The sequence below is a fragment of the Python bivittatus genome, unplaced genomic scaffold, assembly GCF_059951505.1.
Source record: "Python bivittatus isolate LINGU-HERP-01145 unplaced genomic scaffold, Pbiv_v1 ctg000700_np1212, whole genome shotgun sequence".
In the NCBI taxonomy this organism is placed as follows: Eukaryota; Metazoa; Chordata; class Lepidosauria; order Squamata; family Pythonidae; genus Python; species Python bivittatus.
The window spans coordinates 4,277,993-4,296,817 of record NW_028277098.1 but is presented as its reverse complement, the minus strand read 5'-3'; the positions used below and the strand labels follow the sequence as shown (position 1 = coordinate 4,296,817).

The 18,825-nt window shown below is 38.3% G+C and overlaps 1 long non-coding RNA gene across 1 annotated transcript in view; it reads right to left on the bottom strand.

The window, feature by feature from the left end:
• Positions 1-865: 865 nt before the first annotated feature.
• The window catches only part of LOC148214123 (uncharacterized), a 164,301-nt gene continuing 146,341 nt past the window's right edge, over positions 866-18,825 (bottom strand). The window contains exons 2-3 of the long non-coding RNA XR_015798415.1: positions 4,013-4,149; positions 866-2,979 (exon numbers count right to left, since the gene is read on the bottom strand). This is a non-coding gene — a long non-coding RNA (uncharacterized LOC148214123). The remainder of the gene's footprint in view (positions 2,980-4,012; positions 4,150-18,825) is intronic.

Below are 18,825 nucleotides of genomic sequence, written 5' to 3'. Positions count from 1 at the left end.
TTTGGTCAATATGAACATATTATATAAGATAGATTAAAAAGTGGTGCTTCTGTTACAATCGTTTAGGCCTGAGAAGATCATAAGCCAATTATTTCAGTCACTAACCATATTTAACTTAAGGTCAGTTTGATTGCCTAGAGAACAGCGGTGAGATCTGTTCATGGAATCATAGGGTTATGTCAGATCAAAAGGCCAACCTGTCCTTTCTCATACAATAATGAAAAACCATACTGCAGTCCCCTACAGATCTGTCTCTGCTATTTACACTCATTAGGCTTCAAGTAGAGGACAGAAATGGCCTGTTATCCTAAAGCCCACTGCTTCAAAACAACTGTTTGGAAAGCAAATTTCCCTGTTGATGATTTGATATGCTCTTAGCTATTTCACTATCTCTGTGGTAGCAGCATGAGAGTTTCTGGAAGATGAAGACTCTTGCTGGGAAATATAATAATGCATTAGGGTGATAATACTTTCTACCAAAAGCAATACTTCTGAACTTGCACCTTTGCAGCATCTCCCATCTTCTGGTAATCCATGTACAGAAATATAGAATCCTTTTAATTTTTTCTCCTGAAGTTGACAACAAAAATAAAAATTTGTAGACTAAAAAAACTTAATGCAGACATTAAATGCCAATTAATTTGGGCCAGGATAGTTTTTCTGAATGCTAATGTCTTGATTCTAATAGATCATTGTAAGCATTTTGAAAATAGCTGAAACTCTCTGCAAAAAGAAACCTATAAGTAGCTCATTATTCAATTCATTTTAACTGCAGACTCTGAGATTTATTTTAATAAAACAGGAAGATACTTCAGAGCAGTGTTTTTTAAGTTTTATTAATATAACAGTTTTTAAGTTTCCCATATTGACTACGTGGGCTGGGGAGCCTACACATTTGCAGAAAACAACTTTTCCCAGGTTTTCATATACAGTACAGTATGTCAGAATATAATTCCCATCATCCAAATACAGCAGGACCACTTCCCAATTCTAAAGTGGTAGATCAATAAAAGAGATCCAAGAAAACTGCTTTGTAGAGCTTGTTTCTTCCCATTAATGAATTACTATAATCATGATCGAATAATACATCTACATAATATTATGTAAAATGATATATCATTGATTCATTGTTGTTCTTCCTTTTCTGTTCCAGCTTTAATTTCCCCCCCCAATATTTAGAGCAGCTCAAAAGTTTGAGTTTGAATTTCAGGAAGAGGCTTGGAAGGATTGAAGAGGCTGCCCAGGAAAGGGGATTCCCCAAATGTTAGCGCATGTACAAAATGTCTTAAGCAGCTCTGTGGATTCTGGCATAGTGTCCTTCTTCCATCTGCATTTTGGCTTGAAATGGTGCAGGTGGACCTGTCAAATTGAGGAGTGTGTGTTGGCAGAAGGAAGCCAGGTAGACCATTCAGGTCTTTGTCTCAGAATTAGTAACATCTCTGTACTAAGGGGATTAAGCACTTAAATTTCTTTGGTAATTCCTCTAGATTTTCATGCCTTCCAAGTGACAGTATGTGAAACAACAGCATTCTTTCATGACTGCATAATAAAATTATTTCCCTAACAGATTAACCACCAACTTGTGGTTGGAAATGAAAATGAATGACCTTTTAAAATGAATTATCCTGAGTGACAAGCAGCGTTGTCTCTGAACTGTGCCTAAAGAAAAAGAAATGAAGTAAATTTGGAGGTAACTGCTTGGCAAAGCATACAAACAGATTTCAGGGATGCTAAACAAGATTTGTACAAAAAATGAAGACATAATTAACTGTCAGTGCCAAACCACAGAATGTCACATTCCAATAAAATAAACTTTACATAATACAAAAAAGTTGTCAGGTAGCAAATGAATGTTAATATCTTTCCATGAAGACTAACTTCATCTCAAAACTCTTGGGTTGGATGGGGTACCCAAAGTTCATTTCTTTCTTTCTTGTCTTTTTTTTTTTCTTCTTCTCAGAATTAAAAAAAAATCTTCACTGCTGCAACAAGTGGCTGAAGCATTTCTATACAGAATTCTGCCCCACAATTTTATGTAATTCATTTGTTAGAAAAAATAAATCCACTGCCTCTTTAAAGATCAGTCTGTACCCATTCACAGTTTAGAGAATTTATTCCCCCCTTACGAAGTAGCTACTATTTTCACCCCATCCCCAATGTTCACAAGCCCTGCAGAGGAGTTAATGGTCCAAGAAAGAACTAAGCTTTACTTTGAACAGGTTGTCAACCCATTCATTTCTCACACAATCATGCATACTTTAGAAAGTATAGGGTATGAGTTATGTGTGTTTTAGAGTGTCTGAACCTGACAGCCCTAACCTGAGTGCAGTTCTTCTCAAACAGATTTGTACACCTCCCTAGAAATGAAGTTGTTGGATGGTCTAGAAAAGGGGAAATTCTGGGTTCAAGATTTGAAAGGGATTCAGGGAAACCTGCACCACAGTCAAGACAATGTGAGTCACAGAATCTCTTGATAGGAGAACTTACTGTCACATGTATGACATTCAGATATCAGGAGAGTTCTGATTCAAATCTGTTAAAATGCTTTTGTTTAGTCTTTAAATATGACTTTAACAACAATGTAGACAAAGTCATTGGCACCACCATTTATTTATTTTTTTTAACAAGTAGCTGAAAATAATAAATGCCTTTCAATGACTTCATGTAGTTTCTGATATCATGCTGCAAAACATCTGGCAGATGCGATGGGAGCAGAGGGAGGTTTGATCATTTCTTCTTCCTATATGCAGAGTACAGGTCTGCTTCTTTGCTCCCATTGCAAGGCAGAATAAAGTATGGAACAACCAGGAAGGGTCTTATGCCCAGGCACTTTGCAGTCTTCTTAGAGCAGAAGATTGGGACAACCACAGCTGCCTTTTTCTAACCCCAGCAGCTTGTTGGGGACTCTCTTCCCTTGGGTGGTTTTGTGAAGGATGTGTACAGTATATTCTTGATAGATCGTCATGATGGGCAAGTTCACTGTAGGGAAGAGGAGGAGAAGACATCTAAGTGATGTACAAAATGAACCTCTCATGACTTACTGGTCTGAAAAGCACCTTGAGGAATTATTTTTAGTTAATGATAAATTCATCCTGTCTCTCTCTTCCACACACAGGTTTTCTGGCTAAGATGATCTAATTATGTTGGCAGGCTCTCTTCAGCCCTTCTTTAATGCATGCTGTCAGTGAAAATGAGGGAACTATCACTTAACCCAGTATTTCTCAAACTTGGCAACTTTAAGACATGTGGACTTCAACCCCCAGAATTCCCCAGTGTTTGAGAAACACTGACTTCACCAATCCAGTGATTGAAATCAGAGGGGACAGGACTAGATGGTTTGGAACTTGACCAATTTTTTTATCCCAGCTCCCACTATGGTAGACATATATTCACATTTATATCTGAAGGAGAAGTAAGAATTTTTTGTTTAAAATATAATTTTCTCACTCTCAGCTGTGTTGTTTCTAAGCTAAATGTCATGCAAAGTTAACCAAACCAACTGCTTTTCTCACCTTTATTTACAGAAATGTAAAAGCAGAAGGCAATCCAGACTGAGCCCATGGGAAGCATATACCTTTCCGCTTCAACTCACAAAATGTTCCCTCTCAAAGCTCTAAAGAAAAACAACAAGCTCCATTGTCTAGGGTTGGAAGTCTAAATTTTCTCCACTGGTGCCTGGTGGACTTCAAATCCTTACATACTAACTCTACTGTAAACAAAAAAACAGCAGGTCAACTGCATGCTAGTACTGGCTTCTTAGTTTGCGATTCAGTGGGACTCACCAAGAACTGAGTCACCTTCCCTATATCCAGCTATTTATTTGTTTATTTATTTATATGTTTTATATAGTCACCCATCTCACACAAGTCACTCTGGGCAGCATAAAGGATTAAAACACACAAGCCCACCAAACATAAACCCTGGTACCCAAGGTTAAATAATAACTCCACTCCCATCAATAGTAACAGAACTCATCTACCAGTCAGACCCAGGTCTTCAATGCCTTACTAACAGGGTTGGGGCCATCCAAATCTCTGGTGGGATGCTGTTTCACAGGGAGGTGCTGCTGCTGAGAAGGCATGACTCCAGGGTCCAACAAGATGACATTCTTTGATAGAAGGGATCCGGAACATGCTGTCTCTACTAGATCTGGTGGAGCAGGCAGAAATAGTAGGAAAAAGGCAGTCTGCAAATAACCTTGCCCTATGTCATGGAGGACTTTATAGGTGATGATCAGCACTTTGAAGTGCATCCAGAAGCCTGCTGGGTGCCAGTACACATCACAGAGCAGTGTTGAAATGCCAAAAACTGCCTGCACCACTGCATTCTGGTTCGGCTGCAGCTTCTGAGTGCTCTTCAAGGGCAGCCCCATGTTGAGTGTGTTGCAGTAATCCAAACAGGGGGTGACTATGGCATGAGTCACCATGAGTGAGGCCTTCCAGTCTAGGAATGGGCACAACTCAAACCTGTGCAAAAGACCCCTGGTCATGGCTGCTACCTTCTCTTCGAGCAGGAGCCAAGAGTACAGGAGTACCCCCAAATTGCACACCAACTCTGACTGGGGAAGTGTACCCCCATTCAGAGTTAAATATGGAAAATCTCTGGGACTGGGCCATTAGTCCATCATGCTACTGTGTGACTAAAGCACGGAACTGGCTCGTACAGATTGAGATGATATGTGCTTCCACTGCAAAGTTTGAATGTTATTGTGGCCCCTGTCAGAGTGTTATTGTGGCCCCTGTCAGCTAATGTACAGACCCCTGGCTTTTTCTGCGCTGCCAAATAGAACCAGTGTGTTCTGGCCTCCTCAGCTGGCCAGGGGCCAAAAGCTACTAGTCCCAAATTTTCTTTTCTTCAGTCCTCAGCTGTCTGTCTGTCTGTCTGTCTTTCTTTCTTTCTTTCTTTCTTTCTTTCTTTCTTTCTTTCTTTCTTTCTTTCTTTCTTTCTTTCTCTTTCTTTTTTCTGGCAATTGGTTCAGTAGCACTTCCCTGAAATTATAAATATCAGCCAGTCTGATTCCATAGGCAGCTTCCTGAAACCCTTGGCCCTCAAAGTATAGACAGTTCAACATAATGGTATATATGTACATGTGCATTTGTGAGTATGTATATGTCCTCAGGCATACATACAAAATGTTATTGAACCCACTTTTGTTTCCAGACCTACTAGATCCACTGTCAGGGTTTTTTTTTAGTAGCAAGAGATCCTCAGAGCAAGAATCCAGAGAACGTAAATATGCAGTGGGCATTTATGGACAAGTGTAAGAAAAGAAAGACAAAAGGTTCATTATGTGAGAGAAAGTATAGGAAGAGAGTCCCCACTCACAATTTGCAATGGTGGCTGCTCCAAAATAATGAGAAAGATATAATTCCTAGCCATGTTATCTAAGTTTCAGGGAAATTTCTGGTTAGTTCATACTTGTATGGGGAGCCTGACAGTCCTCTTGGGTGCTTACAAGGCCTAGGACAGATGTAGTTATTAGGGTTTCATTGCTCCCCTATAGACAGAAGCTTATTTTATAGTGTAGTAGGCAGATTTCCCCAGACTTCATTTCTGAATGTTTTGGCTCCTCCTGGCCTACTCACAATACTGTAGGCCATGAGCATTTGGCATAGAGAATGCAGCCCACAGACTGCATAGGCTGGGCCAGCTAGTTGGGAAGAATGAAAATAAAACCAAATGGCTTTCAGTATCTGAAAAGAAATAATGAGTTAAAATACAGAATACTAGAAATATGTATATATTTTCTCATTTCGAAACAAAGTAGCCTCTGCAAATGAAATCTACCTCAGAGAACCTTCTAAGTTGCTTCTTAACTTATTCAGTTTTTTGATGCAAACAGATGAAGAATTTGTCCCTGTTTTTACTTACAGAGGTAGTTTGTGATATGGTTAGATGTGCATGAATAATACAAAGTATGATATGCAAAAATCAGGATTTGGTTGATATTTCAAATCTTTTTTTTTTTTTCTGGTGATTAGAAACATCACAGAAAGAGGAATTGAAATTTCACAGATACTCAGATTTCTCCAGAATGAGATGCCCATGTAAAGAATAGGATATTAATTGCAACAGTTTAACTGCCTCTCTCAATATGATGCCACCCTTTTACAATTTCACCTGGAATCAGGGTCCAGGGTTTTTTTTAAAAAAAATACAATAATTACATTGAAATTAAAGTTAATTCAGGAAATCCTCAGTTCAGATTATACCCCAGCCATAAACTGATTTAGCAGTACTTCTATGTTGGGTAGAGGTAGAGGTGGGGGGGGGGGAGAGAGAGAGAGAGATTATTCTAGGCCCTGTCTTGGGGGTAAAGATCTAACGTTCTTCTGAACAGAAGTAATTGCTCTTTAGAGAGACAAAGGTTGTCTTTTTTTTTTTTTTTTTGACAGAATGCACCGTAATGACATAAAAAAAAAATCAGGAAATAGCTTTCAATTGGACAGGGAGTGGCAAGAATTCTGGGTACTTCAACCAATTTGACAATGCTCATTCCTTCATTAATATAAACCTAAGTGGAATGGGATGAAAACAACTGTTTGCAGTTTTGTGGTTTATTCCAAATTAAAAACGAGAACTTTGAATGAAAGACTTTGGACAAGTCCCTCTCTCTCAGCCCAACCCACCTCACAGGGTTGGAGAAAAGAGGAGGTGAGAGTATTATGGAAGCCACCTTGAGTTGTACAAAATAAAGACAGATGATGATGTTGATGGTGGTGGTGGTGGTGGTGATGATGATGATGATAAAGATGTGTTCAGGGCTCTCTGAAAGTCATTCTAGTAATGTACCTAAGTAGCATAGCAATATATATACTGGGTGCCTTCACTGTTTGCCTGCCTCCCCCTCTCTCTGTTTCATTCTATGATCTTCCTTTTTAAAAGAGTGCTCTTCATGCCACTGGCAACAATTCAAACAGTACAGAAGCTTCTTAACTTATTTTCATTACCCCATTTTAAAATTGCATCCCCATTTTGCTGCCTGAAAAACAGAGATATAATACTGAAAAGCAAGTATCTTGGATAAAATATACTTGGCAAGTTAGTTTTATATTCTTTGATCTACAGCTTCTGTGTTGTTTTGGTTTTTGTATGGTTTTGCCTCCATATTTTCACCCCCTCTTCCAAATCCAGGTGATAAGAGAAAAAAAAATACAAAACCTATTTATTGTGTTTCAGTTGAGTCAAACTAGAAATGTGCCTTGCTTTTATTAAATAATTCTTCACTCCATTCTTTCCATGCAACAACAAGGAAATCTGAGAATCAGTCAGATGTAGACTGGTCTCCTTTCAATAGCAAAGCTACATGAGTAATGGAGAACAAGCTGAAATGCTACACGTCAGAAATCTGGGTTCAGAGCCCATAGCATCTTCAATTTAAAAATGGCAAGTCTGAAAAAGAGGTTTGTGGAGACCTTTAAGGCCCTTATTCAGGGTGTTGCTCAAATCAATTATTTCCCCAAATACATGGTAAATTAAGCACCTCACATTCTTATTGTTTTTATCTGACTCCATCCTCCAAGCTGCCTGTAAACCTGGCTTGTTCATTCTTTATAACTGCCCTGTTGCTTGAAGCCAGCAAAATAAGCATTCCTATATTTTTATCCATCACTTCAAGTAATGGGGAGGTAGAATCCACTCCATGTTAAGCATTCTGGGGAAATAGGTTGTAAAAGGCGCTGTATGACAGCTCAACTCTTTGCTTCTATTAGCTTTCAACAAAAGCCAGCAATCTCATTACTCAGTGAGACGGAATTATTGGTCATTATCACAATTTTTGGAAGGGAAAGCTTTGTAGCCCTATTGCGAAGATTTTTATTCTTTGCAAATGCTGTCAACCAGGAATTACAGCTTTTCAATTTTTCTTTATTTTCTTTGCTGTAATGTTCCCACTGAAATCAGTAGGAGCTTTTCTTATTGATTTCTGAGGAGCAGGACAGAGTTATTAATCCTTAAAGCTTTCAAATTGTTGAATTTAGGATTATTATTTTTTTTTTTTACCAATAGAAGAGAAGGACTCCAAAGATTTTTTTTTTTTGCTCAGTTTTCCAATATGAGTCATTAAATTTTTCATATCAGCATTTCAAGACCAGAAGATACTGTAGGGCAGAAACCTACATGGATTGCAATGCTACATGATGGAGTAACAGAATCTGAGAGAACTTAGATTGAAGCCTACAACAGATTATGCAGGGATAAAGTTTACTGGTTTTCCCCAAAAATATTCCTAGAAGAAATAATCCTGGTTTTGTTCCTTCCTCCTGAGATTTTAGCCCTTTCCTGGGAGAATTTGGGACTTGGGGTCTAAGTCTATCCAAGAAGCCCTTAAAGGTGTAGTGTAGTAGGGACTGTAGTGAATCTTTTGATGCCCAAGGAAAGGAGATTGAAAGACAGAAACAAACAGTTGGGGATTTGAGAAATAGAAAAGCCAGAGAAACAAAGGAAGGTAGAAAATTTGGGTTGGGAACAGTCCAAACAGTTCAACCTCAAGAAGGGAAGGGCAGAAAGAAGAACTTGAAATGAGAAGCCAGACCATCATACAGAATACACAAAAAGATTTTCAAATGGTAGGGGATAAGAAGACATTCACATAGTAATTTGAAACAAATCACCTAAATATATTTATATCCAGCACTCCTTCCCTTAATTCTACCGAAGGTAACTCTATTGGACAATCTAAATACAAACGTGCTGAGGTACCCTATGGACAATATACCCTCACACCCATGAAGTTACTGATTCTGCAGAAAGAACCAAATGAAACCTCTTGCTGTTGCCTGGAAACAGCAAGCATGCTTTTCAAAAGTTTTCAGAAGCTTTCATAACCAGCTGACCTTCTGATATCCCAGAAGGTTTCTGGATGGCACCAAGCTGAGGAATTTGGGGCTTCCTCAAAATCCATTCAGAAGTAGATGAGGATTTTATCTTAATGGGTTCTAAAAAAGTAAATCCTCTTTGAAAACTTGGCATATTGGGATTGATTTAAAGTCATAGTCCACTGTCCCATTTACATCCCTAGTTGGAATGTAGAGAAACAAAAACCCTCTGCACATAATGCATCCATGGATATGAAGAGAAGCATAGTTGTGCTCGTGGTCTTGCTCACAAATGTATGGAGGCAAGGGGTCACATAACCTCACGCTGAGCCTCAATGAGGTAAACACTTAAATTAAGATAAGAATGCATAAATTTAAGAAAGATAGAAATCACAGGGAATTCTCTTGTGAAAGTTTACCAAAAAAAACAGGAACTGGATAAGCGACATTGATGTCCCACTTAGACTTCTTGTGCTTATTTCCCTTTATATAATTGCCTGTGACTTTTTGTTTCTCCAACTCTCCAACCCTTTTCTGCCTGCATGTATATTGTAATATTAAATGCTTCTGTCCATTCTCTTTCATTTGCCCGATGCCTTATAAAACATGGGTTTAAGGCAGCTTCTCTTTCTTTCTGGAGTCCTTCAAAACCCACCTCTTCTCTGTAGCCTTTGTTTTGGCCTTCTAGTCCTTGTTGGGAGCAACATGGATTGTGGGCAACTGGCCCAAGTGGTGAATCCATTATATTGCAGCTGACAGCCTTCTTATTGAAACCCTGGCCAGCCCTAGGCAGACTCTGACTGGCCAGCCTGGCCATTAGTTTCTTCTGGGCAGGAAAGAGAATAGAAGCATTCTTGTTCTAGATGAACCTTACCATCCAACATGGTTTCTGGAGCTCCAATGTAATCTTGTATCCTTAATCAAAGTTTGGTCTTGATTTCTGGGGTAAGCTTGTTCCTTGTCTTATTTGCTAAAAATACTCTCTCCTTCATGTTCTCACTCTCTCTTTTACATACATACTTTATAGTAATGAAACTAGTGTAACTATAACTAAAGCTGTTGAATAGCTCCATGTCATTTAATAAGACTAGCACATGGAGAACTTACCCATGGATTATACCCTCAGTGTTGATCTATCCCATTATTCCATCCCAGACTTAAGAGCAAGAGGCAACTTCTGTAGCCTTCCGCAAACTGATGCCCTTCAGATGAGTTGGAATGGCAACTCCCAGAATTGCCAGCAAACATGGCCTTTTGCTTTAGAAACAGTTGGTGATCTGGCCCTTGAGAGAGACTGTGATGCTACTAAGTACACGCTTTTGCTCTCAGCCTCGAGCCATGTCTATACAAAGTTATGAATCGTGACTCATATTCTCAGATTGTGCAAGTCAAGAAAGTGCTGCTGAGTTTACCAGCTGATGATCTGGAGGCAAAATGTAAAAGGTTGTGTGTAGTCCTAATTGTTACAAAGCACTATGAAAGGTTGATCGATGAGTGTGGTTTACCCATTGCTCTGGGAGACAGGTTGACCAAAGTTTTTCCTCAAAGCTTTCTCCAACAAAGATATTTTCTCCTCAATTGCTTCAATGCTTAGCGTTCTGAAGTTGTGATAAAAAAAATATATTAAGGCCATTCCCTGAAGCACTGCTTGATTAAGGTCATTTTAGTTCAAATTCAGAAAGAAGCTTGTTCCTGGATTTGCAATTTTGCTAGTTGCTGTCTACCTATGGGGGGTGGGAAGCAAGGAGAGGAAAATCCTGGATCAGTACAAAAACAGCAGCTTTTTACTTTTACTATTTACTGCTCAGAGATAGGCAGGTATTTTTCTAGCAATGCCAATGGCTCCCAAATAGACTTCTTAGCAAATCAAATAAATTGCTGCCATCCAGTGCTTTGTTTAAAAGTGTGTTCCTCTTCCCAGGAAAAAAATGGAGAAAAAGAGAGAGGAAGGAAGGTGCAGAGCATCTTGGAAGATCAAAGCTGAGATGGGGACCATCCTCCCCAGCTTGTTTTTTGGTGAAATGGTATTTTGGATTGGCAGATTTGTGCGAATGTTTGTATAATTCCCAAACGAGTGGAGACTCCTGATTTAGAGAAAGGTCTTTCAGAGGGGACAAGGAGAAGTGGGGAGGGAGGGGTGCACATTTTTCCCTATCCACCAGTTTCTATTCCCTTTGAATGTTTCCTTCTTGTTGTTCTAAAATATAGAAACCTAAATAAAATAAAATAAATAAAAACCTTTTGCAAGGTTAAACAAAATCTATGCGCTTGGCACCCTACCCGTGACAAAATGGCTTGAGGTAATTTGAAAATGAGACAGAATAATGGCCACGGAAAGGGTATGCATTTCTTTCCTAATACAATTTCACTGTTTTCTTTTTTGTTTAATGTAGAGGCCCCTGAGACATTTGCTTCTCTGTCTGAGCTGAGCTATGTCAGTCACAATGCAGGTGAGGACTAACATGGCTATGCTGAATGCTTTTGCACATAAATTCCTATGCATAACAAAGTAGACTGTCATGGAGAAGATTAGGTCAAAACTGTTTCCCCAAAATATTACTTTTTCCCACATGTGCGTATTTTAATATGGATTTTATATTATAGAAACATTTGATAAAGTGACCCTCCAGCTTATATTTTGAAGAGTTACAATTAAGGTAAAGTTTGCTACCCCAGATAACCCCTGGAGAATGAGCCCATAGATCCGGGTCTATTTGATTACATCTTACGTTGCTTTAGTATACATACTAAGGTTAATCTGATGGCAGTCAGAAGACAGACTACAGTCATCTTCTAATAAACCTGTGATTAATCTACAGCCCAATGGCAAATCATTCTTATACCCATTTGTTTAATAGCAGTAACAAAAGAGCTTTTCTTTGTCCTGCCTTATTTACATTGCTAAAAGCTTAGAGAAGTTAGCACTGGACAAAGAGTAGAAATATGTGTGAACAGTTTGGAAGATCAGAAACATTAGTCTAGTTTTCCCCCAAGATGATGTCCCCCAGATGAGTTAGACTTACACCTTCTGCAATACCCAGACAGCATGGCACCAAATAGCTGTTTGTGAGTGATATGTTTGGTTGAAGCTTCACTCTTTTCTACACGTATGCTCTTAATTACTATTTTGGTCTTGTTATCACCACATAGGTGGCCCATTTAGCTACTGACATAGTGAATTTTTCTTACTGGTGATTCTGGCAGCCCCTGAATATTCTTACTGGTTCAAAAAATTCCTCCCACCTTTTGTTGTTATTTGGAGCCCTGCTGACTGGTGACAGAAAATTCCCTGGTATCTTAAGACTTTATAACTTCAAATGACCAATAGATGGCAGCAAAGAATTAGATTTTTCTATGCATCTCCCTGCTGCCACCTAGAGATCCTCTAGGTTTTTGAAGTCCTGTTGATGTGGCACAGTACTGCCAAGGTTTCATGATATAACCAGCCCTTCCTCACTGACTTGGCAGAGAGAGTAGTCATGAAAGGGAAAGGAAAAGGAAACAAATAAACAAACAAAAAATGAAAGAAGCAGTAGCCCTCCAAGGTCTTATCACTGCTATTAATTCCCTTTCCCCTCAGATATCCTCCCTTCAAGGAGATACATTTCCACTCCATCTCATTTGTTTCTGGGATCCTTACCCAGCACCACTTGCCTATCCATCATCTCACCTCTCAAGATGGAATTCCCCCTCCCAAAAGCTACACACTCCACTACTAAACTCCCTGCAGTTAACTGACTTGGACCATTATCTCTTTTTTTGGTGTTCCCCCAAAATATAAAACAATTCATTTGCCCACTTAAGTGCACATTTTGTTCCAAAAACATTCTGTCCCAAGATAATTTCTTAGCCCTCAGCAAAAGAGGTTTTCTAGATACAAGCTTGAACTCTGCCATGGAGTCTTCCACTCTATAAACAACAGACACAAACCACTGGTCTTGGTTGCTGGTTCTGAAGAGAAGCAGAACAGATTGGTTTGTTCAGGCTTATCTTTTTCTTCTTCTAAAACTTCAGCTTTATGAGAACATGGCCTATTTTAATTTTCACAATGGTCTTTTTAGTTTCTGCTACATTCTTAAAGTATCATTCCATCTGCATCTCATTATTTATAATGACTTATGCTGACGAGGCTATTGAAGTGCCATACCTGCTTTATAATCAGCTTTAATGCACATTTGGTCTAGTCATATTAAAACAAAAGAAAGAAGCTGAGTTTAACATTGCAATGGCTACTACTTAAATGTGATTGGTATGTCAGGTAGATTGTGGATGAAGGAAAGAAAGTAATGTAAATCCCTTTGATTGATAAAATTATAATGCTGGTAAGGAAGCAAGGAGAAACTACTCATATGCTCAGAATACGATAGCATCAATGTTGATTAAAATATCAAACAACCAATTTTCTAACTGAAATTATGTCATTGCATCCCTGAAGTATGGACTTGGATTCTAAAGTCTGTTATCAAGACATGCAAATCAGTCTTATTTTCAAGACATGTCACTTTCAGGTAGATATATCCCAAAGCTTGTTCTGCCTTGTTTTCTTATTAATCTGCAATTTCAAATTTTGTTTTTTAAACAAATATTATTTTCATCATATTTTGAGGTATTTTCATCTGAAAGTTGCAATTAAATATTGTGAAGTGAGAAAAATAATGAACAACTAAGTTCTGAGCCATACTTTAGTCCTGGAAGGGCAAATGAGATCAGTTCATATCCATATTTTCAAATATTGGATATCCCAAGTATCCTGATTACAGTATATAGAAAAATAGAGTGAAAAAAATAGATCTTTATTTTGCCAGAGTTGCAGAATTAGGTATCATTCATGTGCTGCTAGTTAGGCTTAGAACATCCTCTGCGAGCTGTTACTCTGGATTTTGAAATGGGGGAACTGAACCGTAATGATTGGGCCACAGTGCAGCACAAACACTGATAGGCTAAAGCCCACTGAAAATGAATGAGGTTTTGTATACATAGTTTCATTGTAGATTACCGAAGAAAGTTGTCTAACAGCTTACCATGACAAGATTGGGAAATTAGAAAAAAAATGGAGCAGAGAGAGAAAAATATGAAGGCACAGCATACTGACACATACTTAGAGTGGCTCATAATGAGAAGTATGGGGAAAAAAAAAGAATGATGAGATAAAATAGGCTATGGAAGTGTTTTGGAAGTGGTTGAAAAGGGCTAAACAAGTGTAATGATATGTGGGAATGACCTTGGGAGACAGAAGGAAGAGCCACAGACTAGACAATGGTCAGATAAGAGGCAGCTAAGTCTGCAGAAGGAATGGGGACATGGCAAACATCTCAGAAGGGACCCTCTGTAGTTTCTTGGACTGTAAAGGCGAGGGGGCAGAGATGTAGTTTCAGACTTGCAAGATTCTGTTAATGTAACCTTAAAATAAAGATAGAGTGTGCTTCTAGTCTGAACTACCTTGCAAGGCTGATAATACGGGGTTCTAGCAGAGTGATGAAACCTCTAATAATGTAAATAATAAAAGTGATGTTCTGATATGAAACTGAAGTGGAATGTTGTATGAAGTATTTTAGAGATCTGTATGGGAATTGAAACAAATGCTGTAAATGTCTGAGAAAAAAATGATGAAAAGGAAGCCATGAATGCTATCAGAACACTGAAAAAATGGTAAGGCTGCAGTTGTAGATGGTGAAACTGGAAAAATGTTAAAATAAGTATGTGATTTGCTTATGGACTGTCCATGTGTCTCATTTAATGAGTATGTGAAGACTGCATCAATGTCTGATGCTTCAAAAAATAATTGTTCTTCTATACAAAAGGGAAAGGTAGCAAAAGTAAATATAAAAATTAGCATGGATTCACTTACTAAGTGTGCCTAAAAAGATATTTGGCAGAATTAAGAGTGAAAGGACACCAAGAGTGACAGAGAATAAAATTTTGGAATTAAAGCAATAAAGTTTTATGTTAAGCAGGCAACATGTAGACCAAATTTGTACTGTTCAGCAAGACACTGAAACATGTATGAATGCAAGAAAGGAAATCTATTATGTGTTTAGTGGTTTAAAGAAAGCATATGAGAAAGTGAATAAATTTAAATTATGGAATATTTGGGGTGAATATAGAGTTGAAGGTTGGTTGTCAAATGCAATAAAAACAGTATATGATGGAGGCGAAGTATGCATGAGAATAATGGTTATGGGTACATTTGAGGTGAGGTTGATTGGGGACACGAATGACATGTAATTTTATATGCTGATGATGCTGTTTATTGAAAATCCAATATGCTTTGCATTTAATGTTAAACAGATTGTATGGTGCAGCAAATATGGATATGAAATTTAATGTTTTAAAGACTGTGTTTGACGGAGTAAATGGTGTGAATGATTGAAAGTTACACATAAATGGTGAAAAGCTAACAGCAGTAGATACATTTGTGTACTTCAGGAGAATGTTCTCCAAAGATGGGGAAATGGATGGAAATTTTGTAAGTTGTGCAAATGCCAGTGGTGGGTAATATATGGTCTGTTATGAGATGTTTATCAAAAGAAGCAAAAATGGCTGTCCAAGATGGTGCTTCTGCTCACTTGGTAATATGGAGTTGGGTATGTCAGGAGAAACAATGCTCTTGAAAGGGTGGGTCAGCTTGAAAACAAATATATAAAGGACAAACAAATGGTTGAAAGAAGGGGGAAAACAAAGTCATGGCTGGATGGAGTTTGTTTTTTTATCAAAAAAGAGAAGATCAAGAAACAAAAGCAATATATGAAGTAAAGTGTGAATGTTTCAAGGACAGAAAGCCATGGAGTAATATTATAAATGATTTTGATGTAAATAATCTTAGGTATGTTTCATGACAAAGAGGATATGATCTCATGTCTTTAATTTCTTTGGCTTACTCTTTTCTGAACTTTGTACATTGCTTTCACGACTGGATAGGTAGGTAGGTTGAAACGTCAATGTAAAATAAAGAATTTGGAGTGGTGATGGGGAACTTTAGAAAAGGAATCCTTTCCAGACACAACCCTGCATATTAACATCTGCTGTGTGACCAATTCATTCCCAGGAAACACTACTACACAGTTTTCTTTGCAATTGTCCTTTCTGTGACACCAGTCAATCTCATCTTTCCTTCCCATTAGCATAAGTACATTCCTCACCTTCCTTGTGAATTATGCTGCTTCTAAAACAGCCATGAATGAAAATTCTTCCGGTGTGGCCCTCTCTCTAAAAGCAGCTGGCCTTATACCCTTGGGAAGTTTATTAGCAATACAAGAAAAGGGATGGCTTTCCATTGTTGTTCCCCGTCTCTTCTTATTAAAAATGCACTGCTTCTGAACATAAATACTTTGTAGCTACTTTCTCTTCCTTTAATTCTTCACTGGGTGGGTGGGGAGAGACAGTAAACTCCCTAAATGAACTGTTAGTTCATTTCTCTGAATGACATCCCAACTAAGTTCCAATATTATAAAAGAGGGGAAAAAACAGTTTGTCTTTGCTTTCTCTATATACATTACAGGCCCAGGTAAAATGCCAGATTAACCTGGCTGACCTGATCCAGAATGTTAACAGCCTTTTTTTCCCTTTCATAACTTGAAATAAGCTGCAATCATTCACTGCCTGTAAGAAATACATACAGTTTGTGTCAAAATATACCATAACCAGCTGAATCGGAAAAGAGTAGTTATTACTGCAAACTCTATATGCATTATTTATCAAATGAAGCCTCTGCAGTAGGAATGCGATTTATTTTCTCTCTACAATCCACCACAATTTCAGCCTTCCTCCCCTTTATGCTGCTGCTTCAACAGAAGATGAAAGAAACAATTTACTATACTTTGGGGAAGGGACGTTACTCCTGCAGCATTTATTGATCCTTGGAGCAAGGTGACCCACGTGTCCAAAAGGAGCATGTGGGGTGGGAGGGAAACAGACACAAGTGGGTGCCTGTTGTAAAAACTCCAAATCCCAGAAGGCCTAATATTGCCCCTGCCCTGGTAAGCTGTGGAAGCAACAGCCAAACCTGCCCGTGTAAAATAAGCAAAGGGAAAGGACACAATACTTGGCACCTGTTTTAAAACATACCAACCGTAGCCTTTCAATGTATTTCAATGTACATCAGGGATGTCTGCAGGGTGTAGTAAAAAGAATCAACACAGTAGCCGCAACTGTGCGATTAAAGCTTTGTCCATTTTTGTGACACACATTAAAGATCTGGTTCTTTGCCCAGGGCTTTGGCTGAGATGGGATCGGCGAGGAGCGAAGTGTGTGTTCGTTGCTCCCCAGTTTCGCCATCTTTTCTTCTTCTTTTATGGCTGTATTGTTTTTATGGCTGTATAGTTTTTCATGTTTTTTTGTGAACCATCCAGAGTCATTGAGAGTTGGACGATGTACAAATTGAATAAAATAAATAAATTATTAAAAAAAAGAAAAAAGCAGGAAGGGCTTCAACTGCACCATCATGGCCAACATCTTGATTTTTTTAATAACACATCCTGCTGATATCTATCAAATGATTATACTTCAATCTTCATGGGCTAGAAGGCAAACTGCATAAACAGGCGCCTTCCATCATAGGTGGCATTGCCAGGAAATGTCCATCTTTCTTGTTTGAAGATTGTCATTTGTAGAACTTTTAATCTCATCATCTACTTATCATCATTTGAGGTCCATTTTTGCCAGCCCAGAAAGTACCTTAACTGTTTTGTAATTTCTTAGCATTTCTTTGGAAAATGATTACTCGTTTGTTTCCCTTGCTCTCGGCAATAATATCACATAGCAGGCTCTTCTACTATAGTGCTGATATAGCCTCATGATCAGATAATCCTTGACTGGAGACAGTTCACATAAATATCTAATTTAGGAAGAAGAAATGGTAGCAGCCAAGGGAAAAAAATGATCAAAGCAGGAGACAGGAGAAACAACGGCTCCAACAAGATTATGCATTTTTTAATCTAAACTGGGAAATATGCAGTGCAGCCCAGTATCTAGCATCCAAGCAAACAAAAAAGGCATATGTTCCCAGCAGAGGGACTGCTGAAAGCAATTTATACTGACAATTTAAACATAAGACACTGCTATTAAGAATCAGATCCTTGGTCCATCTAACTCTGCTATTATATTATGGATGATAATATAATATATTATATTATAGATGAGATTGTTGGGGGGGATTGAATTTAGGACTTTGCATCTACAAACATGTGCTTTATCCCTTCCTTCTTTTCTTTCTACTTGGAGGTACTGACCTCTAACTTCAACCTGCAACATGACTTTGACCTCCACGGAACATCTTCACATGATAGACCAAACATCTAGATTGCTGATAGCTATGTTAAAAGAAAAAAATGGTCTCCAAATATGTCCTGGTCCTAGTACTATCCTGTCTCACACCCTCTGCTCTAGGGAGTCCACAGCCAGGGATCAAATCAGGAGTGGCTTGAGTGCAAAAACTGATTGCGCAGGTACTTTTGCACTACCTTCCTCCATTTGAAGCCAGAAGGTTTTCACAGTCAAATGGGAATTCAAATTTTCCACAGTACTAAATGCCAGTCAGACACATCTTCAGTTGTCTTTCAAATATTCCCCTTGAAGTGATCTCTCTCTATGTAGCTTACCCAAAAAGAAAAGATGATTAAATGCTGGGAAAACAGAATGGAGGGAGATGGTTGTATCCTTGCAGGGAGAAGTAGAAACAGCAGAGTTCTCACAGGACTTCAGTTCATTACCTCTGTGCTAAGAGGCAGCAAAACCTCATCATTTAATGGAATGCGCGATCTCTTCTTTGGATGCTTTTCTTTAATTCTGTAATTCCATGAAGACTTGGAGGAGGAGGAAGGCTTTAGAGCAGTTCTGAATGCTTGCAAAGATCCTAATTGCGTGTTTCCATGTTTTGAGATTGAGAGGAATTCCATGAATTCCCTTGAATTTTAAACTTTTTAAAAATAAATATATTCTGATTATATATTATTCTGAATATATTATATAAAACTATAAAACCAGTGGTATCAGGCAGCCAAGATGGCTGATG